At 35.1% G+C, this 24,315-nt stretch overlaps 2 protein-coding genes across 51 annotated transcripts in view; one reads left to right on the top strand and one right to left on the bottom strand.

Moving 5' to 3' along the window:
* LOC127867773 (monocarboxylate transporter 14-like) overlaps positions 1 to 5,840 on the bottom strand; it is a 53,425-nt gene extending 47,585 nt beyond the window's left edge. For all 50 annotated transcript variants that reach the window (XM_052409165.1, XM_052409177.1, XM_052409158.1 and 47 more), the window contains exon 1: positions 5,691 to 5,840. The gene's annotated coding sequence lies outside the window, so the exon portion shown is untranslated. The remainder of the gene's footprint in view (positions 1 to 5,690) is intronic.
* An 11,314-nt stretch (positions 5,841 to 17,154) lies between these two features.
* LOC127867778 (uncharacterized) overlaps positions 17,155 to 24,315 on the top strand; it is a 29,985-nt gene continuing 22,824 nt past the window's right edge. The window contains exon 1 of the mRNA XM_052409209.1: positions 17,155 to 17,298. The gene's annotated coding sequence lies outside the window, so the exon portion shown is untranslated. The remainder of the gene's footprint in view (positions 17,299 to 24,315) is intronic.

Raw genomic sequence — 24,315 nt, 5'->3', positions numbered from 1 at the left:
TGGGCTATCTTCCCAAAAAGTGGAAAAAAAACCCTGATGTCACCAGAGTTGTTAAAAGAGCATTTAGACAGTATTGTCCCTGACTTAAGCCCATTTTGACATATTCTTATAAACAAGAGGGCCACGATGGCCCTGTATCGCTCCACTGCTGAAAAAAAGGCTGAAGCAAATATTCTCGGCATGTGCAAATACTTAAGTATAGGCCCTATTTAAGCACATGTACACTTTTGTGACCCCCTGGGCTGGGTCAAAAAACCCAGGAGCATAATTTGAGCAAACTTTGTAGAGGACTTCTATACATCACTACATACAAAATGTGGTAGACCTAGGTCCTAGAGTTAAGGATAAGAATATGTTAACAGTTTTCATAAAATAAGCAAGATATAAGCGTATAATTTAATGTTAAATTTTGTGACCCGCGGGTCAGGGTCAATTTGACCCAAAGGGCATAATTTGAACAAACTTGGTAGAGGACTTTAAGATGTTACTGCATACCAAATTTGGTAGCCGTAGTCCGAATGGTTTTCAACAAGAAGATGTTTAAACATTTCACAAAATAGGCGCTTTATAAGCGTTTATTCAATTTTGTGACCCCCAGGGCAGGGTCAAACTTGACCCCAGAGGCATTATTTGTACAAATTTGGTAGAGGTTTATTAGATGCCACTACATACAAAATTTGGTAGCCCTTGGCCCAATGGTTATGAACAAAAAGATTTTTAAAGTTTTCACAAAATAGGCCCCATATAAGCGTATGTTCAGTTTTGTGAACCCCTGGGCAGGGTCAAACTTGACCCCAGAGGCATTATTTGTACAAATTTGGTAGATGTTTATTAGATGCCACTACATACACAATTTTGTAGCCCTAGGCCCAAGGGTTATGAACAAAAAGATTTTTAAAGTTTTCACAAAATAGGCCCCATATAAGTGTATGTTCAGTTTTGTGAACCCCCGGGCAGGATCAAATTTGACCCAAGGGGCATAATTTGAACAAACTTGGTAGAAAACTATTAGATGTCACTACATACCAAATTTGGTAGCCCTATGCCTTAAGGTTAAGGACAAGAAGATATTTAAAGTTTTCACAAAATAGGCACTATATTAGCATATAATCGATTTTGTGGCCCCCAGGGCAGGGTCAAATTTGACCCCAGGGATAAACTCTGAACAAATTTGGTAGAGGACTATTAGATGTCACTACATACCAAATTTGATAGCCCTAGGCCGGATGGTTATGGACAAGAATATATTTGAAGTTTTCACAAAATAGGCCTTATATAAGCAGATGTTCAATTTTGTGACCCCCCAGGGCAGGGTCAAATTTGACCCCAGGGATAAAATTTGAACATATTAGGTAGAGAACTATAAGATGTCACTACATACCAAATTTGGTAGCCCTAGGCCCAATGTTTATGGACAAGAAGTTTTTTAAGTTTTCACAAAAAAGGCTCCATATAAGCGTATTTTCAATTTTGTGACCTCCAGGGCAGGGTCAAATTTGACCCCAGGGGCGTAATTTGAACAAACTTGGTAGAGAACTATAAGATGTCACTACATACCAAATTTGGTAGCCTTAGGCCCAATGGTTATGAACAAGAAGGTTTTAAATTTTCACAAAAAATTAGCCCTTTATAAGCATACATTCAATTTTGTGACCCTTGGGGCAGTTTCAAATTTGACCCCAGGGGCATAATGTGCACAAACTAAGGAGATAACTATTACATGTCACTACATACCAAATGGTAGCCCTATGCCATACAGTTATGGACAAGAAGTTTTCACAAAATAGGCCTTATATAAGCATATGTTCAATGTTGTGACCCTCGGCGCAGGGTCAAACTTGACTCAAGGGGCATAATTTGAACAAATTTCGTAGAGGATTATAAGATGTCATTACATACCAAATTTGGTAGCCCTAGGTCCAATGGCTATTGACAAGAATATATTTGAAGTTTTCACAAAATAAGCACTTTATAAGCATATATTCAATTTTGTGACCCCCGGGGCAGTTTCAAATTTGACCCAGGGGAATTCTTTGAACAAATTAAGAAGAGAACTATTACATGTCACTTCATACTAAATTTGGTAGCCCTGTTCCATACAGTTATGGACAAGAAGTTTTTAAAGTTTTCACAAAATAGGCCTTATATAAGCATATGTTCAATTTTGTGACCCTCGGGGCAGGGTCAAATTTGACCCAGGGGCATAATTTGAACAAATTTGGCCAGTGGAGCTAAAAACTGATTCTTTGTTTAGCGTGCAAAGGGGATGGAGGAACATTTGTTGGTGCCTTTTTAAAAAGTTGTTTCATTGTGTGGAAAATTGAGTTTAAAAATGTATACACAATGCCTAATATGTGGCAAATTCCAACAATGTCTGTGGTTTTTCATGTAAAAATAAGAGATGTGTTTGTCAGAAACATAATGCCCCCTATTGTGCTGCTTTGAAGCCATATATTTGACCTTTAAGGATGACCTTGACCTTTCAGTACTCATAATGTGCAGCTCCATGAGATACACATGTATACCAAATACCAAGTTGCTACTTTCAATATTGCAAAAGTTATAGGAAATGTTTAAGTTTTCGGACAGACAGTTCGCACATATAAGTTGGTTTTACAAATTCACTGAGTGTAAACATTGGGCACTTATATTGCTCAAAGTGACCGGGAAACAAATTCTTGTGTTCTGATTTACATACATGTATTTACACTTGAAAAATTCAAAGTTAAGAATGGTAATTGTTTTCTTATTGCCAACAACTGCATAAATCTTAACATTGTAAACTGGTTGTTTTGTCTTTATTACTACTTTTGTACATTTTTTCGTATTGCCCTCTTTATATTAACTTTCAACATATATATATTATATCCAGTAATTGTAGATATCAGATGTTTTGTGATGTAAATGTGTAGGGTTCTTGTTACTTGTCACACCCATTTCCATTTCATAATGCCTTAACACTGATATAGGATATTAGTGATTTTTGATTATTGTATTTATGTAAACTTATTCTATATGCTGATAAAAGTGTCATCCTTTATTTTTACAAAGATCCTAGTATCATCAGTAGTGATTTTTGTAAAGAACTTGAAAATTGTATTAAATGGTTAGTGGATAACAACACTGTCTTTACACCTTGGAAAAACTGAATGTATAGTGTTTGGTTCCAAAAGGAAATTATCTTAACTTCATATTTTTACTGTAAAATGTAATGATCACACTATTGTTTCTCAATCATCTGTTGAACACCTTGGTTCAATATTCGACACTGATCTTTCTGCTACATCTATTGTTAATAATATTATTAAAAAGGTGAACTCAAGAATAAGATTCTTCAGGGGCATAGCTAGCATTTTTTGAGCTGTAGGCCCGAATATGTTACATGAAAACATACATCTAAATGTGATAACAAGATAATAGTATAACCAGTGCTCTCTTATAATATATGCTATTTACTATTTGATCTCAAGACTATAGTCTCAAGTTTAAATGAATGATATGTTTATGTGTATTAATGCCACCATTTGTGTACATTTGCCACCCATATATAGGACCCTATTGGAAATAAGTTGCAAAACTTTCATGGGACATCATGTGGTATATATATATCATGTCTTGATTTCAAATCTTGTAACTACTTGTTATTTCAGATCTCTGCTAAATACACTGACTAGTTACTTGTAACTGAATTTAACTGATTAACTTTGACTGTGATATTCAAAATGTGATCTATCACTGCATTGTGATCCAAAACCTGTGATAATTGTTTTCCAATTGTTAAATGTTGTAAATTGACTGTATTGTATGATCTGTACTTGTATGACATATATATACATATGCATGAATAAATCAATATTTAGAAAAGTGTGACTGACACTGTTTCCAGACATATTACAGTTAAATTACTTCATGTCAGTAATGGCAGTCAGGGATGGAAAATATCTTTTTACAATTGTTGCCTGCACTGTCGACCATATTTAGTGTTTTTGTTTCCCATCTTATGGGTACCGACCCAAAACCATGGGCATGCCTGTGATATGTTTCTTAAAGTTTCTTAAAAGATAAATAATATAAATTTTAACAACACCACTGCTCAGTTTTAACATTTCCAATACAGTATGTCTTATTTTGAGGGGCCATTCTGAATTGAGTTCATTTCCAAGGGCAAAGTTATTCTTTAATATATTAATATTACCAAACTGAACATTGTTACACTGTCCCTAATTTTTATGGCACTGGATTATTTAAGGCTTTGAAAAGCTAGTTGCCTGGCCGGGATAACAACATCTGGAATTAAAATGCCTAGGATAAAATATAAACAATATCTGCAAGAAGTACTGTAGGGTTGCCATCATCAAATGCACAGAAAGAATCGTTTTTCAAATTCAATCAAGCCCCACTCATTCCATTCCATGAAATCTTTCAGGTGTCTAAATACTGATAATAGCCCCACTGAGGGCCGTATGGCTATGGTCCATATACAGTTTGTGACTGCCTGGCTGGTCACTATAATGCCATTGGGACCAATGTGGAGTTTACTATTCCTTATATTACACCGAAGAGTTTTCTCTGTACCACTGTACAGTGTTGTACGATTGTTAATGGTATAGAACATAAACATATTGATTAAATCTCAAAGTTTGTCGCCTGCAGCCGAACATCAGCAATGTTGCAATGAATATAATTTAAGAAATACTGATTCTTTTAAGTTTGAATAATGTTGTTGTTTTCACTTCAATAAACAACTAATTGGCTTTCTTAAAATTTATTAAAATTTGAATATTTTGCATGCAATAATATCTAATTTTAAACAATAACATTAATAAATTTACTATTATATTACTCCTTAAAGATATTGGTCCTTATATATCTATATTATCGGTTGATTTAGTGCAAATTTGTTTGTGTGTAACCCGAACTATATTTTCGGTGTAATATCTTCCGCCTAGAGGCGTTAGACATATCCTTCCACCAAATACACCCGAGAGACGATCGCCGTTATGGCGGAATTGTCCGAGGAGTCCCGATTGACCGCAGAAGTGTTATCCACCTTAACGCTCATGGAACATATTGCTCAACTGAAGCACATCAATCTTTCTAGTTCAAATGTTTAAATTTATCAATATAAAGCATTTAAAGCAGTAAATGACAAGCTTTAATACATGCCAAAACCTGTTGGACGGCCCCTTTAACGCAAATTTCAAAGTCGGAGTGGATTTCTAATTCGTTCCGGTAATTGCACATGATACATGTACGTTTCTCTCCTTGATGATGCAGATTGCAAAGAAGGTTTACATGCATTTTAACGCTACACGCGCTGAACACGTGAACGTTTTGTCCATGGAGCAATTCGCATACATTATTAGCAGAGTGAAACTAGATTTTACCGGATGACTTATTCTTCTAGAAACTACATGGTACTAATCGATAGAGCAGGAAATTTAAAACATACAATCTAAAGTTTACTGCGAAGTAAGCGTTCCGTTATTGGTTTATAAAAAGGGTTTTTAAAAGGAATTAAATCAATTAAATACTGGTTAGAATATCCACACGTGCATGTTATGTTGTGGTTAACTAGGTTGGGTGAGTAAACAATGAACATGTATACAATTAAATATACTTGACCTTATGCGTGTACCGAGAACGACAATGTTGTAATTTGTAATGCAAGTATAAACAATAAAATTTACCTTTAAATGACTGCTCACAAATCCAAGCACTAAAATTCACAAATAGTAATTTTCTTTATTAAGATCAGCTGTTCGTGTCTAAAAATAGTTCGTCATCCGCTGTATCTCTTATCGGTTCATCGAAAGGATCAAAATATTCGTTTCCGACCACTTTTGTCCTTAACCGCACATTGTGTTCTAGTATATAAATTCGACATTGTGTTTACCATACCCTATTACTCATATTAATCGTTGAAATATCCATTTGTCAACAGCTTTGATTGTAGTTTACTCTGTACTGTTAAACGACTTGTGATTCTCGGATCTGAGCAACATTAGATGCACGACAACCTTTCTGTTTATTATAATTAATCGATAACGAGTTAAGTCATATCGGTCGGTGTTATCGGGTGTGTTTTCGATGCATATATTAGTTGTGAAATACGTTTGATATAGTATATATTTCTTAAATTCTCATAACAAAATGAATAATTAGCTATCGGAAACTGGTGAACAAGACTTGAACATCCTTTATCGATTAGAATCAGCGTCCCAAAAATGATCGCGTTTTAACCAAGAACCAAAAGATTTAAACTTATTATAATGGAAAAATATTTCTATACTCAGTATATAGAAAATTTAGAATATAAATATAGAAACATTTCCTTTACTCATTTTTACCAGCTTGAAGTGTCATAAGATAAATAAGTGTTGTAAAACATAGTTTAAGTTCTAGCAAAAAATAGTGTTAACTTAATGAGCAAAATTGCTAAGATGGTGGAAATTTAAGTGATTGATGTTTCGGGTGAACATTTATGACCATGTACATATGATGTACATGAGAAAACGGAGCTTAGTGCATGTGCGTTTAGTGTCGTCCCAGATTAGCCTGTGCAGTCCGCACAGGCTAATCAGGGACGAAACTTTCCGCTTAAATTGGATTTTTTGCTAAGAGACTTCATTTAAACGAAAAATGTCATAAAAGCGGAAAGTGTCGTCCCTGGTTAGCCTGTGCGGATTGCACATTCTAATCTGGGATGACACTTTACGCACACGCATTAAGTCCAGTTTTCTCAGAACGCGTCTCATAAGACCCGCACTCTGAGAAAACGGAGCTTAGTGCATGTACGTTTAGTGCCGTCCCAGATCAGATGAATTAATCAAATATCTATTTCTTTTTATGAAAATACAATCGTTTTTAATATTTAAAGCATTTATTTCTATTTATATTTTAGTAAACCGCACAAGCTCTGTTTTCAGCGTTAAAAAAAAAACACAAAAAAACATGGCAACTGCAGCTTAATTTTTATGCAAATTATCAATGCCCACATGTCAATAGTCAATATGGTTCTATGTTCTGTTGCCACAATATATTTTAACTTATCGACCAGGCAGAAAAAAGAAGTCAGTTAAAAAAAACATTTTTTCTGACAACTGTTCATGCTAGTGCTATAGCACGCCGGGTATGCGAATACTTCGTTGACGGATGGCACTTCACTAACAGAGAACAACAAACGCCAAGCGCGAGAGGTAAGTTCCTCTGTTTTATTTAAAGTTATATCCTAAAGATTAGTTTTTAAGACAAGACACATGGTCGAGTTGATAAATGGTGTATCCTTGTGTATTGGGAATACACAATTTTACGGAAGAATGGTACAGTTTTTCCCAAAAAAATAGAAAATTCGATCGGAAAACAGCATAAACTGGATGAACAGTAAACATTTTAACAAAATAAAACTACTTAGAATTATTGCAAGAAATTGTTTGCTATTCCAGCATGTAGAGTAATCACTGTGCTTCAAATACTGAAATTTTGATAGTATTCAATGAAATATAAACAAAGATAGTGCATGTTGTAATAGGTGGCATACATAAAGTTGCAGGCACTTTGTTGGCCGATAAAGGGCACTTCAGATTACGGAGACTTTCAACAAAGCGGGCACTCTAATAACTGAGTTTTATCTTCTACCTTAAATTCATTTATTTATATTATGGCTATTCATACGAAACATTTTGAAAATATATTTTTCAAAAATAACATTACTATTAATTTATACTATGTTTATTCTAATTGCAATTTTCAAATGAGATAATATTTGTTATTAAATAAATGTGTACATAACACACACAAACAAACACACACACACATACATGTTTATATATACATATATATAAGCCTCGCTTTGTAAAAAAGGGGTTTAATGCATGGGCGTAAAGTATCGTTCCAGATAAGCCTGTGAAATACACACAGGCTTATCAGGGACGACACTTTGCGCCGTTATTGTACTTTTCTTTTAGAGGCAGACTCTTCTTGACGAAAATCCAGTTTAGGCGGAAAGTGTCGTCGCTGATTATATTAAAAACAAAGACGGATATGCATAACTTTTTACACCACTGTCGTGTGTTAAATCGACCCCGCCCGTTCTTTTATTGCTATTTTCGTTTACTGGCATTGAGCCAAAAAGTTCCAATAGAAGTTCGGACCTGCATCGCTGCTGATATTAATCTCTGAGAGGCAGTTTAAGCAGAGTGATTATTCATGACATGCTATCTAATATATAAGTAAATAGCCTTAGTACCTTCATTTGGACATAAAGATAAATGCTTTAGATCAACCGTTTAGAACGTAATTTAAAATATATGGTCATATAGATTTTACTCATTAGACATATCCAATTTGTTTAACATTTATCTTTCACATTTAAACCAAATCATAATCATATTTCAAAGGGATAAGAACATGCTTCGGTAGTTCGTTTTTTATTTGCGTACTAAGTACATACATTTTTATGTATTGCCTGCTTACTTTAACAGTATTCCACAGCGAATTCTGCATTTTTGATTCAAAAAATACGAGTGTGCTATATCTGGAAAAAAGTGTCTAGATGTCGGGAAACGAAGTGCCATTGTTTTTTAGATGATCGGTAAACCAAGTGCAGATGGAAAATGTGCAGGCTAATCTGGAACGATACTTTACGCCCATGCATTAAACCCCTTTTTTACAGAGCGAGGCTTATATATATATATGTATATATAAACATGTATGTGTGTGTGTGTTTGTTTGTGTGTGTTATGTACACATTTATTTAATAACAAATATTATCTCATTTGAAAATTGCAATTATAATAAACATAGTATAAATTAATAGTAATGTTATTTTTGAAAAATATATTTTCAAAAAGTTTCGTATGAATAGCCATAATATAAATAAATGCATTTAAGGTAGAAGATAAAACTCAGTTATTAGAGTGCCCGCTTTGTTGAAAGTCTCCGTAATCTGAAGTGCCCTTTATCGGTAAACAAAGTGCCTGCAACTTTATGTATGCCACCTATTACAACATGCACTATCTTTGTTTATATTTCATTGAATACTATCAAAATTTCAGTATTTGAAGCACAGTGATTACTCTACATGCTGGAATAGCAAACAATTTCTTGCAATAATTCTAAGTAGTTTTATTTTGTTAAAATGTTTACTGTTCATCCAGTTTATGCTGTTTTCCGATCGAATTTTCTATTTTTTGGGAAAAACTGTACCATTCATCCGTAAAATTGTGTATTCCCAATACAAAAGGATACACCATTTATCAACTCGACCATGTGTCTTGTCTTAAAAACTAATCTTTAGGATATAACTTTAAATAAAACAGAGGAACTTACCTCTCGCGCTTGGCGTTTGTTGTTCTCTGTTAGTGAAGTGCCATCCGTCAACGAAGTATTCGCATACCCGGCGTGATAGGGCAGAAGTGTAAAACTATAAACGTTTGACATCATCATATTTTAAGTAATCTGATTAATTATATTTTAAACCATTTATGCCTAGAACGCCTAGAAAAAAGACCTTGGCAAACAGCGTAAACCCATATGAGACGCCGCATCTGCGCTGTTTACTTAAAGGAATTTCTGTTATAAATATTCTAAATATAGAAATAAATTTACTAGACATCCCTAATTTTGGAAATACATTGATCCCATTTAGAATGATGGGAGAGTCCACTAGGCTTAAATGGGTTAATTGGGGTATGATTACGGAGATCCGTTTGGTTAAAAACAAATACCAGCTGTCTTCAAAACCAGGCTTAAGTCATCATCATAATATGGATGTTTCCAAACCATAATATCACTTCTTTCTATCATATAGCATGATACATTGTTTTTTGTTTTGTTGTTGTTGTTTTTATCAAATTTAGTAAATTCCGATCCATGTCTTCTAAACCGTGTGACTTGCTTTTACGGTTTCATTTTGTGAAAACAGACCCTCTCTCGGGGAAAGCCTGGTATTATGCATATGCGTAGGGTGTCGTCCCAGATTAGCCTGTGAAGTCCGCACAGGTTATTCAGGAACGACACTCTTCGCCTTAACAGGATTTTCGCTAAGAAAATTCTTTCAGCGAAAAATACAATACAAGCGGAAAATGTCGTCCCTGATAAGTATGCACAGGCCGCAAGGTCAATCTGGGACGACACTCATACGCATTTAGCCCGGTTTCCCTTTTCGAAGCTCAAAAACATTGAGATAAACAACGAAAATTGCATTAAAGCGATGCTTACTAACGCCTTAAACCAGAAACACAAGAATATGTACATGACAATTTAGAAAAGTCCAGGGTTTACGTATGTAGGTAATACATGTAAATGCTCTCGCAACATAAGGCATAATGAGTTAATGTGAAAACGAAACATTAATAATTTACTATTCATAACACTTTGATGCAGGTGAACAGGGAAATCGTTTGTTGTGTTAAATTGTCAAATTGCCAATAAAACCGCGACAGGCGTATCTAGTTAATACGGCTCGCTGCATATAATAAAGTTTAATCTTTATAGCATATCTTTTAAAATGCAGGTTTATTGCCCGTATAATGCTTAAGAATCATATTCTACATTACGAGCTGCATAGAAATTAGAATTAGTTTTAATCTAGTACAAATCTCTTTAAAAAGGAATCTTTAGTTCTCAAGTACCAGCAATGAAATGAAATTGCTTTCATTATGATTTTGGTATTAACCCATGTATGCCTAGCGTCTAGAAAAAAAAGGCATTGGCAAACAGCGTAGACCCAGAAGAGACGCCGCATGATGCGGCGTCTCATCTGGGTCTGCGCTGTTTGCTTAAACGAATTTCTGTAAGAAATATTTTAAATATAGAAATAAATATACTAGACATCCCTAATTTTGGAAATAAATTGATCCAATTTAGAAGGATGGGAGAGTCCAATAGGCATAAATGGATTAAACGTCAGTTTTTTTTCAGAAATACATAGATCCATCTTTAAACTGTATTCTCTGTATTTTTGTATACATAAGTGACACTAGACGCTACACATTTGAACAGGTCATTTGTATTTTTTATCAATATATAACAAAAGTCAATGAAAAACACTGGGCAATATCATTGTAATAGGAGTTCATTATTGCCTTATGTACAGCTTTGTATGTGTTTTACCGTGTTTGGCAGACATCAAAAAATATATATGGACAAAATATGTGTTATATTTTGCGCTCTTCTCTCGACTTTGATTATATTAAATATAAAATATAATTTATTAAATAAACATCATTTATTTTTATTTTGATGGATTTCACTAAAATCCGTGGAACAACTGATCACTTTGTTGTGACCTCACGAAGTTGTTTGTGTTATAAAATTTTAAAATTCAAAAACGTTCAAAGGTCACTGCCCTAAACAACTTCCCATGGCTTTGTCTGAACACAAAGGGGGTCCTATCGGTATATAACTTCAGTTTTAAGTACGATTGCATACCATTTGTATCACGGGCAACTATTGCACAAAAATGTACATATATATGATCAAATCTTGCATTATCTGACTGTTTTGGAATGGTGAGTGATTGTTTTAAATTTCATTAACATCAAACCTTAGAGCTGTAAGTAGTATCTTCATGTTTGAGTATTGTGACACGTATCTGAAGTTTGTGACACGTATCTGGTCTAGTGTGCGTTTGTTTTGTTATGCTGTTGTTGTATGTGTTTTTTTTTCGCGTGGCAAATCATCTCGTATCGGGTCTGTTCGATTCTTAAAACATATACATGTTAATTCGATTTATCACAACATTCTTGCAATACAGAAATATGTCAAACTGATCACATCCTTAATGCTAGAATTTCAAGGTCAGAGTGGATTTCTAATTCGTTAAGGCAATTGCGCAATGCGGAGAGGTTTTGAACTTCTTCAAACGTATATATTCATAATAACAAGTATAGCATGACATGTTATTACATATACAATACATATTCAAATTAGATTATAAACAAGCGTCTGGGTCGCTTATAAAAATTATTATTATTTTCATACTACAACAACTAGAAGTAACAAGGCACAGAGCACGGGCAGGTTCTTGCTATAAATTAGTGGTAATAACGATTGTTAAATATTAGGCATTTACAAATGATTGTTTTTAAGGGTTAACCTACTAGTAGATACCAACAACAATAAGAATACAATCAATATGGAAATGATATATCAAATATACATTAGGTTTTTGTTATATTCGATGAACAACAACCCCAGGGGATTATTACAGATACATTTATTCTGTTGCTTATTATATCTTAATCTGCTTAACCAATGCATCTATAATGAAACAATCATATACATGTATAATTTTGAAGAGATTGCAATATGTAAGGGTTGTTTCCCGAACGAACGTGCTCATGCGGAAGGTGTCGGTCCCCGCAGCCAGCCTGCTTCAATATGGCTATCCAAGGGTGAAGTTATCTGTTGCATTTAAAAATCTCTTGACTTTGAAAGAATATGGTCAAATCATTTACAAAACTTATCGCTCATCGCGATAAGAAAGACAGTTGAGCGTCGGGGCGCGTGCACTATTTTGGTGGTACGTATTTTTTGCATTTTGATGGAGTCGACAGTGTAGAAAAAAGTGGGTTGAAGTTTCCACTTCACAACAATCAAGGCCTCATAGTATCGGTTTCAGTGGAAGGCCGTATGTTGCATTAGGATTCCAGAGAAATGTCTAAATTAAGCAAAATATTTCGAACGTAAGCAGACAACAACACTTGGGTGTTCATTAAAATGGTTGGTCGGATGTTCGCGAACGTAAGTGACTGTAAGATAGAAACAAACAGAAAATTCGACAACTCCTAATATTTCTACTTGAATGTTTATATCGCTCTAATTATCAAAAGTTAGATGTTCATGTGAGTGTCTTGCTATTTTGTTGAATTCAATGAATTTATGTTTATATACGATGCCATTTGTGTAATAAAAACAATATTGTGATCATTACGAAACTCGTATTAAAAAAAAAAAGAAACTGCTTTAAATAGCTGCCGAAGTTTTCACAAGCAATAGGTTTGTGTAGAACTGAAACAAATAAGTTTTATATAAACAATTACATATATTCTTCACAGTTGGAAAGCGCGCGATTGCCCCATTGAAGATTCCCTTCGAGTGTGTACTCTACAGGTGCATCCGGAATTTTGTTATGTATGCTGTGAAACGAACACAAATTTGTGATTTTTCGGGCGACATCTGGTGCAAAGAGTATAATAATAACAGCACGGGGCGTAATCTGTTCTCGCGTAAAAACAATGTGAGAAACCGCTCGGTACTTTCGTGCGGTACGTGCATAGAAGAATGTTAGTCAACATGCAATCTGTCGCGAATCTGGGCGTGCAGATAACCAATAGTTTGCCGCGATTCGTGCAAGTTTCTATATCACAAAGCGACTACCTTAAATAAACGGGACGCGTTAAGCGCCACGTTAGATACAAAATGATCCTCACTCTGAGGAAATCGGAGCTTTAAGCACGTGGTAAAGGGTCGTCCCAGATAAGCCTTGCAGTCCCCGCATGCTTATCAAGTAAAACACTTTTCGATTTTAATTAATATCCGTTTAAAGAAAATAAATCTAAATGAAACTATAGTATCGGCAGAAAGTTAGGGCACTTTAGGCACATGCACTAAGCTCCGTTTTCCCACAGCGATGCTTATGTCGATAAGGTGGGGTTCTAGGCCGAATTCTCAATGCTCCGTCGGGAAAACAAAAGGACATACCTTAAATGTATAAAATTCCTCAAGCATGTATCTATTTCTTGTTTGTTTTGTTTTGCCTTGCACAAATAAATGAGCCGTGCTCTGTGAAAAGGGTGTTTAATGCATTTGCATAAATTGTCGTCCCAGATTAGCCTGTGCAATCCGCACTGGCTAATCAGGGACGACACTTTCCGCTTTTATTGTTTTGTCTGTATAAAGGAAGTCTCTTCTTATTAAAAATCTAGTTTATCGTGATTAGCCTGTGCGGACTTCACAGGCTAATATAGGACGACACTTAACGCACATTCATTAAACCCCTTTTCACAGAGCACGGCTCAAATATTACTTCAGTGGTTATTGCTGCACCGTTTTAGAAGCATACACACATTAGATTTCACAAAGAAAATACGTTGTTTAATTTTCACTTCAGTTCAACTGAAGCTTTAATTTCGATTTTGAATATCAACCTTGATATTGTTGTTGTGTGTGTGTTTGTTGTTTTCTTAAAAAAAACATTGGGGCGCTGGGAGAGGGGGTGCTATAGCAACGATCCACTTGTTTGTTTCAATCTTAACTGCATAGACTCTTTATATTGATGTGTTTGGTGTTTGGACTTAAAAATTATTATATGTTTAGGTTCGATGTGGTCTCTCGGTCGTTATTATTATAAAGCTGTTACTCAAATTAATATCTACTTGAAAGTCATCTAAATGCGAACCTGGATAATGTTTCATTATTAATACATGCCGAGAGTGATCGGATATCGTCTATCGACCGATTGTGATGCCTATATTAAATCCGATGTCGACTTATCGACCGATTGTGGTGCCTATATTAAATCCGATGTCGACTTATCGACCGATTGTGGTGCCTATATTAGATCCGATGTCGACTATCGACCGATTGTGGTGCCTATATTCTATAAGATTAGCCGCGTTCTGTGAAATCTGTGCTTAATGAATGTGCGTAAAATGTAGTCGCAGATAAGCCTGTGCAGTCCGGATCGGCTAATCAGGGACGACACTTTCCGCCTAGATTGGTTTTCGTTGAGATGCAATCAGCCCAGTTTTGCCAGAACGCTGCTCAAAAGTACCCGTATATTACATTGTACTTTCAATATTTATGGTAGATTTGTCCAGTTTTTATCAAAAGTCGATTCATATTATCTTAATGCATCCCCGGTAATTGCGTCTTCTTGTTAAAGATTTCACTCTTTAACTTTTGCAAACTGCGTAATTTAACTATTTTGCAAACAGTATCCAACTATCCTTGATCGAGATTCGTGCTTGAACGAGACGGTCAAAGCACGGACATTTACCTCTAGCGCAGGTGCGACCCGGTTGTAACAGAAGTAATGTGCGAATAGTGTTTACATAACCGTTCAAAGCGGACAATCTGAGATGGAAAACATGTGAAATTATTGGAAGAAGTATTACAGCAGTGGGACAAGGGTCAGTGTCCGAGCGGCATTCGGACTTAACTGATACGAATCTATAAAGCGTTTATCTTTATACATGGCCAGATTTTAAAGTTGTGTAAAGAAAATAGTAAGCTAGTAAACGATGCCATAAAAGTTCAGCACGAGTTTGGGACAAAAAATGCGAAACTGTCTTAAAGACGTGTCGACGCGGAAAACGGACACATGTGAGTAAATCGGTGGGCTTCTTTCCTGTAGGATTATTCAGCGTCAAGTTGCAACGGTATTGCTTATGATGGCATTTTCTAGGAATGATCATGTGATTATATTCAAAATATATTTCAAAATACGAATGCTTAAGTTGATTTTTTTCTGGAATAAAATTAAAAGCCCTTAATACGGTGAATGAAATAATTATTACATAAAGGTTCACGTGCGCGCGCTGTTTTTCAATTTCAAACACCTGTAATGTCTGTATACAATTAAAGATTCTACATTGTTAACGTTTTAGTGACTTAATTTGTGCTTTCTTATTTGGTACAATGCATTTTATTTTTACAAGCTCGCATTTATCGTATAACTATATTGAGTAGACCTGTGTATGTGTGATCGTATTTCGAGGTTTATGAGGTGCTTTTCCGAGCAAGAGGCTCCAGTATGTGCGGACCCGGAATGTGCCCCAGCACTTGTACCGAATTAACTAACTAGACTCACACAAATTGTGACGATCTTAGCCGCAGTGGTGTAGTGAATATGGTGTCCGCCAAGCGATCGGGGTGTCACGGGTTCGATTCCCACTGTGGGAGCGTTCTTTATATTTCCCCCATAGACACCAAGTACTGGCTCTAGTTCCAGGAAACGGACTCGAGAGCGTTTCAAAGAACCATAGCCTTTCTATGCAATTGAGCTAAAATAAATAGGTCTAAACTAAGTTGGGACGATTTTTGAATTGTAACTGCAATTTCCAACTATTTCGTTGTTACTGAATGATTTTCAATTTGGTGTGGCCTTGTGTTGTGGGGGGAAGACGGAGTACCCGGAGGAAACCCACCTGTCCGGTATGGTGACCGCCAACCAAAATCACATGCTGTCGGGAATGGGAATTGAACCCGGGTCATCAGGTGACAAACGAGTGTACCAACCACAGCGCTAGCCGGACACTGCGCTAGCCGGACAGCAAGAGTAGACCTTTAACGTTCGAGTGTGGTCTTTACAATGTAATTTATATTGCTTTGGACGTCCATCGCGGCAATTCAAGACATGCATTATGACATTTAATTTACTTAACTTAATTACGTGCGTTGCGATGTATGATTTCATAATATATGTAAAATCCACGGTATATTTTAATATATTGATATACACGTTGGTAAATAACACAGACATGTACTTGATTTTTTCTTATTCATGGTGTTACCTTTGACTCATGGAATCATGGTCACCAGCCTGATACCGTAAATATTTCCGAAAAAAAATAAGTCATTGAGTATAAGCAGTATTTAACAAAGCAATTGATCAGTTGAAAAAAATACTGCGTTATTTGACCTTCTACCTTATGATGAGTTAACGACTTTTTCATAAGCATACTTTGCTCGTGTGAGCTTCTACCAAATATAAATATTAACGAATAGTCTTTGGTTTGACAGTTTTCAATAAATTCTGCCGTAATAACGCTCGTTAGCTGTTGTGTTAACATGTTTCGGTACGAGTTTCTAGTTGTTTGTAGCCTGATAATTATTTCTAGAGTGATCTCCCCTGATTGCATGATCTATTTTTGGAAATAAAGTCGGTGACCCATTTGTGGCGTTTTGAGCTTTTTTAAAACGTTTTACACATTATCTTGAATGAACACTTTATTGCACCAACTTGATACATTGTAAATGCATTTGATGAAGAAGAAACTTGCTACTGACAGGCTGTAGTTTTGCAAAATTTCGAAAAATAGTTTCGCCTCTTTGTTACAGAAACAGCCGGTAACTCACATTTAGGGTAATTTATGAAGATTTTGGTGACATCACCTGAGTTTTCCACCAATCAAAACGCTCGGCTTGGTTCACTCCCTCTGAAAATCGGAAGGTCATGGTCTTTGATCAGCTGTTTGTGGCTTAGTTCATCTTAGAAAATGGTTGCCAGTTAGAAAGAAGGAAAGTGCATTATAAATGTGTTAGACTTGCTCGGAAGGATTTGGAGAAAAGGTAGGAAAAGCTTTCTCATTCTTCGTTGAGACTGAGTGTAATCTATCAAGCTGTTCGAGGTTTTATTCTGTAATAAACAGAGCTATTCGCCATAATGGGACCGATAATCTGAATTCTGATGTCCGTTATTTGGAGCACAATTGTTTATTAGACATTTTCACTAATTAAAAAGATTAATAGCACCATTTAAGAGTACCAAACAGTCAAAGTTGACTGTTTAGGCACTGAAAACGCTGAAAATGTGGTGTGTTAAAGTTTTTCGCCAGAACATGACAATGCATGTGTTTCTGCACACAGGCAGCAGTCTCGTAAATATACCCTACCCCCGAGCTTACCACAGGGTTTCCAGATTGATAAATTTACACCTATTGTGTATGATTTGACTTTTCAACAACGAATTTTCACAAAAATACACAGTTTAAAAAAATAACCCTCGTATTATATATATACACAAGGTATGAAACGCACTATAGTCTATACTGGTCATGTACGTAATTCCGGCCTGTACGTAAAAAATCGGCCACCTGTGTAAAATCATTTCCATGATCTTAACGCACATATTTTGTTTTTATTTAGACAAATCAACATGAAAACCATCCCTACTCTCAATATTTTGGAAATGTAAGAACCATATCACTGTAAACTTTTGTGTTAAAATGTCACTAATATAGCAGGAAATATTTGGCTCGTGGGGAAAGTGATGTCATGATTAGTTGCAACAATTATATTCATATAAGAAACAAATATATTTGACAAAATTATTTTTATTTTATCTAATAAACTTTAAATAAAGTTTTACCGATTAATTGTACAAAAAAATATATTCAAAACATATAAATCAGAACATAAATATAAATTTTTAATAAATGAATTACCTCCCTTGATAAGAATATTACTAGATTACATGTTTAAAATTATATGTAAGCGTTTACTAATAATCAACACTGAAGTAAACTTTTTAAACAAAATGTGTTCACTTTTTTAGCTTTGTTTGAAAAAATTGATTAAACCCATTAAAAAACAAATATTTTTATTGAAATAGCAGTTTCCCATTGTTTATATTTATTACAATAGGTAGGGGGAGTAACTGGTATAATAATTTCGCATTTATTTTAAATTTCAAGTCAACAATTTTAATAGTATAAACATTGATTAATACTCAGAAATTGAGGACAATTGTCTAAAGATATTGCTTTGTAATTTTATCTGCAGATCAAACTGAAAAGTGGCCGATTTTTTAGGTACATTTAACCTACGAAAAAGGATAGTTTACATGTCATCATTTTCTGTTCATTAAGTAACATTCACCGATCTAATTCTATTTAAATTTTCATGCTAGGTGAGTTTTGAACCCAGGATTATATATGTGAAGTTTAGTTTCAAGCAGTTGCCTAACACTAAAGAGTTTTCTTAAATAGTCCCAAAAGTGGCCGGAATTACGTACATGACCAGTATGCCTATTGCTGAAAGAAACACTGGAAAGAAAGTGGAACACTGGACGTGACCTTTTTCATCGAAAACACATGTTCCCATGCAGTTGCAGACAAAATGCAACTGGATTTGTTAAAACACAGTAAAAGCAACGTGATTACACAACTAACCGATCTCCTGCTCAGCTAATAACTTTAATATTCAATTAAATATGACTTCCTGGGGGGGGGGGGGGCAAATTTATGATACTGCTATCTGTGTTTCTGCATGTATTCAACACAGTATTTTAGGTTACACTTAATATAGAACAAGAACTCTGCAATCTCAAATGTATTTGTAATACTTGGCATGAATGTATTCTCATCCATAAGCTCTCTTCCTAATGGTAATTGAAATCGACACTTAGTGTAAGGAAAAGTGCCCCACCTATACCAGGAATAATTTTGGTTTCATTACTTGTTGTGCAATAGTGATTATTAAAGTGTAGCGTATAAAATAGTACTGTATTCTCAGCCATGAGTAAAAAAACTGTGGGATTTTAGACAATGGGATCCACTTCAAATTTTTACCTATTACCGAGATGTACATGAAGTCAGGTATCGCAACATTTCTCTGTTTTCCAAAATGGCTTCTGTACTTCATAAGTGTTGTTAGCAAAGCAAGTTGTCGGTACATAAGGGTATACAATGGGTTTTCTGCTATGTAAAAAAGGCCCTAAAACGGACCTGATCCCAAAGCCAACGGACTATATTATGATTTTTATGATTAACAAATATGTAACTATAATTTATGATTTTTATTCAAAATGGCCGGGAAAAAAACTGTTGTGTCAATATTTTTTTATAAAAATCCCAATTTGGTCCTTTTTGTCAATAAAAATGCCCAAATTTGACACTTATCAATTAAAAAATCCCAATTTGACCAGACTCCTTATAAATAGTAAAATGGCTAGAAAAAAAACCTGGTATAATTCTCTAGATTGCGGATGGAGGCCTTAACTTATTATTGGCAATCAAGTTAGCAAAGTTGTTGAAACACAAGCTTTAGGCTAGGTGACCAAGGTTTTAACCATGTCTTTCAGTAGGATTTTCTGCATTAGCCAGACTAATGTTTGTTGAATAAATTTAGCTGTTTACACTTATAAACGTTTCTGTTACAATGCTAGCTTATATGCCATGAATTATGTAACCTATTAATTTAGAGAAATTGGATGCTTATACTGTATGTTCTAATATTCTACGTGTTTCAATTTTACAATATTTGGTTTGTCTTTTTTAACGTTGAAAATCTGGTTCTTATGCACTGGCATAAATATAATAATATACAATCCATCTCAGATGATTCTGAGTAGTTTGTTTATGTTGTTGTTGTACAGTGTCATTCACCCAGGAATAACCATGGCAGTGCTTCAGCCGCTTTGATTTCTCCTCACGATATTGTAGCCCAAATATCTGGTTAATATTGCTAAATAATACTAGAAACAATTTTGGCATTTCTATCTTCTGTTTTACATTGTGCTTTAAAACAGCAGTGTGCTGTGAAACCTTATTTTAGTCTCTGAAAATAGACTCCTGAAACCATATCATGTACATACGTATAAAGGTAGACATATGTTCACTTGGCACATTTTTTTGCAAGAAGCAACATACATTATTCTCAAAACTGATTTGTTAACTCACATTTTGAGTGTTAATGTAAAGTCCTGTATATAGCGAACTTGAAAGCATAGGATCTTTGAAATAATTGCATAACCAAGTTGTATTGTTTGATTAAACTTTGGAAATATGTGGTCACTGCTGTGGAACAGTGTTTATTCACTGTCATTGGCTCACTGTGCTTTATCAATCAACCACTGGTCTGAAAAGTACTTCTTGCTGAAGGTTATCTATTGAATATGTCGAACACTGTATTATTGGTTTTAACAACATAATGCACTCACAGGCTTTCCTAAGGTGCGGTAGGAAACGGTTTGAAACAACTAGGTGATGTTGCTAGAGGAAAAACATGAGGTTCAGATATGAGTGCCGTCTTGTTCTTGGAAAATTGGACTGTATGCATATGCACAATGTGTCATCCCAGAGGCTGCACAGGCTTATCATTTACAACACTTTCCACCTTTAACGATTTTTCTTTTTAAGAAAGTAACTTCTAATTGAAAATCCAGTTTAAGTGGAAACTTTTGTCCCTGATGAGCCTATGCAAACTGCACAGGCTAATTTGTGACTACACTTAACACACTTGCATTAAGCTCATTTTTTGCAGAACATTGCTCATGTAAAATTTTGGAAAGCAGCCATTTCAGTTGGTGAAAGCAAAACTCTGGGAAAAACCAGTGTTGTATTTAAATATTACTCGGCTCATCAAATAGTATTTTCAATATTTTAGAAAAAGATCCGATAAATACATATTTGAAATGCCTGTACCAGAGATTGTTCATGTAAACAGCAGACTCAACTTATCTTGTTCCTTTCTTCCATGTTGCCATTCGGCTTTTTATGTCCCCCAGTCTATACTGGGGGACATATTGTGTTTGCCCTGTCTGTTGGTTTGAGTCAAACTTTAACATTGGCCATATCTTTTGCAATATTGAAGATAGCAACTTGATATTTGGCATGCATGTGTATCTCATGGAGCTGCACATTTTGAGTGGTGAAAGGTCAAGGTGAAGGTCATCCTTCAAGATCAAAGGTCAAATATATGGGGGGGGCATAGTGTTTCAGAAACACATCTTGTTGATTTCGTAATTATACCCCCATTACCATTGGTAATGGGGGCTATATAGGAGTCACTTTGTCGGTCGGTCCGTCGGTCTGTCTGTCCGTCTGTTGGTCGGTCCCGAAATTTCATCCGATCTTTACCAAACTTGTTCACAAGTTGTGTCTAGATGATGTATAGGTCAAGTTTAAATATGGGTCACAAACTAGGTCACGGGGTCGCTTAGTGTGTTTTAAACCGAAAGTTTAATGACCATAACTATGTCATTTATCGTTAGATTTTAAAATAACTTGGTACATTTGTTCACCATCATGGGAAGGTGTGTCGTGTGAAAAAAATACGTCAATATCTCCAAGGTCAAGGTCACACTTGGAGTTCAAAGTTCAAATGCTTGTCCGGGCCATAACTTTATCATTTATTGTGAGATTTTAAAATCATTTGGCACATTTGTTCACCATCATTTGACGGTGTGTCCCGCGAAAGAATTACATCGATATCTCCAAGGTCAAGGTCACACTTTGAGTTCAAAGAAAAAAAAATGGCCATAAATGAGCTTGTCCGGGCCATAACTATGTCATTCATTGTGAGATTTTAAAATGACTCTGTACATTAATTTTGTTCACAGTCATTGGACGGCATGTCATGCGAAAGATTTTAAGAGTTCAAAGGTCAAAATGGACATAAATAACAATGGCATAATAATTCTTAAAAATCGACATAAATTAGATTCTCTTGTTTTGTGAAGACAGCATGCAAAATAGTCTGTGTCAATGCGGCACGTGGGGGTATACGTCACGTCTGTGACAAAGCTCTAGTTCTACTAGGAAATCCTTTTATGTTTTGTTTATATATACCGACTGGATTGCAAATAATGACATTGTAATGTATACATTTTGTGTACTTTCATCAGCCTGTATTCTTGATGTAGATTCATGTTAAGTGATTCTACACCAAGAATATGATGTACAACTGATGGATTCTAGATGATGTTGGTTGTCAATGTATGGTTTAACTGTGTTAAAACACATTATTATTTATCAACATAAAATATTTACAATCAAAGGGCAATAAATCCCTGAAAAATCAAATGTGAGCGAAACAAAAATTCTAATTTCTGCTCTATATGGATGCTGTCTTTCAAGTTTTATCAAATTAAGAGAACAAGTTTTCTGAGATTTGGCGCGGAAACAAAAAGTGAGTCTGACAGAAAAACAGACAGCTCAGGACATAAGGAAGCACATCGAGTAGAAAAGAAACAACCATAGGGAAATGAGTTTCAGACCCAATATCAAAATTAGAATTTAGAAGGTCACACAAAGCAGGGAGCATTAAAATGCTTGTAAAATAATCTCAATTTTATTTCACCATTATGTAAATCCCTGTATGTGTAAATGTAGAGCTTTAAAATAAAATTACAGAATAATGTATAAAATTAACATGCCATTATTTGTTGACTAATACTGTACTCTTTTAAGTGATAGATTACGGTACATTATATTGTGATATAAAGGAATGTAAGGCTGTCTAACAGGAATAACGTAAATACTGTCAAACACTTGCTATTAAATACAATTATGAAATACAATTATTATGGAGTTTTATGAAAATTCCAAAACCTAATGGATGAAATTATTATTAGAAGTTTCAGGAATAATTGTAAGTTCTTCACTTCTTATATGTTAAAGGAAATGGAAATTTTCAGGTGGTTAACATCTTCACTACTATTAACAGTGCTGTAGTACTTAATAATTCAAACATTCATTTTGTTTGACTGAGTGCACTGACTTAGATAATGTACCAGTCACTAGTCTTTTGTTAGCTTGCCAACCCCAATCATGTACGTGATCATGTTTAGACAGGGTGAGCACTTCAATGTTGAATAGGAAATATGTAGGACGTCTTCTTCAGACTTAACCTTAATTAACACCGAATATATAAAGTATAGGGAAGAATGCAGGACACAGACTCTGAGATCATGATTTAGATTATGGCCATGAGTTTGTCCAACCTCAGTTGTATTTTTATGTTCTTTAAAGGTGATGACCTGTATCAAAGGACTGGTGGTTTAAACTTGGGACGGTGATACATGTATTTAACGTTTGAATTTTCAAATGCCTTGTAATACATAAGTTGGAAGCCAATTTGATTCACTGCCTATTCTAAAGTTAGCATATTGAGGTTGGGTTTAGTTTTTTTTATACAATACTCAGGCCTAAATTAAAATTGAGTTTGTTTGCCCTTTACCGACCGACCCACTTTTTACCCCCCGACCCAAAAAATTTTATTGCGATTTCTGAAAACTTATTTTTTTTATTGTCGTTTTTTTTCGACGATGACAAAAGAGCCGAAAGCAATATTTATTCATGCGCGTATTTATATCCCTGTCTATTATTATCGCCCCTGACCGATCTAGGTCGCTCCGATGGTTGGAATTTCATACGCCCCAGAATAGACAGTAATGCAAGCGTCTATAACCAGCATCGCGATCGGCGGTGTTCCGTGAAAATGGCCGAACGACATCATACTTAATCATTGGTTCGCGAAAGTAGTCGGACATATACGAGTTTACGTTCGTTGTACACATGTTGTTAACGTGATCAAAGATGGCCGACAATTAAAAGAAATAACGATGCTCAGCGAGAACAAATAACTATCGAATTTACGACGGACATCATATAATTAGTATCGATTAATGAAAAGAGCGTGTCATTCTACGATTGAGCATAGGTTTTAGATACAAATAAAACTCTTTTTTTTGCAAATGTATGAACTGAATGTCACAGAACAAGTGATGAAGTGTTTGAAAATTGGAATGCAGTCTACTCGCAAAGAAAAATACATCTAACAGTTACAGGATTTTTTTTGTCGAAA

The sequence above is a fragment of the Dreissena polymorpha genome, chromosome 2, assembly GCF_020536995.1.
Source record: "Dreissena polymorpha isolate Duluth1 chromosome 2, UMN_Dpol_1.0, whole genome shotgun sequence".
Lineage (NCBI taxonomy): Eukaryota > Metazoa > Mollusca > Bivalvia > Myida > Dreissenidae > Dreissena > Dreissena polymorpha.
This window is presented reverse-complemented; position numbering and strand designations above follow the sequence as displayed.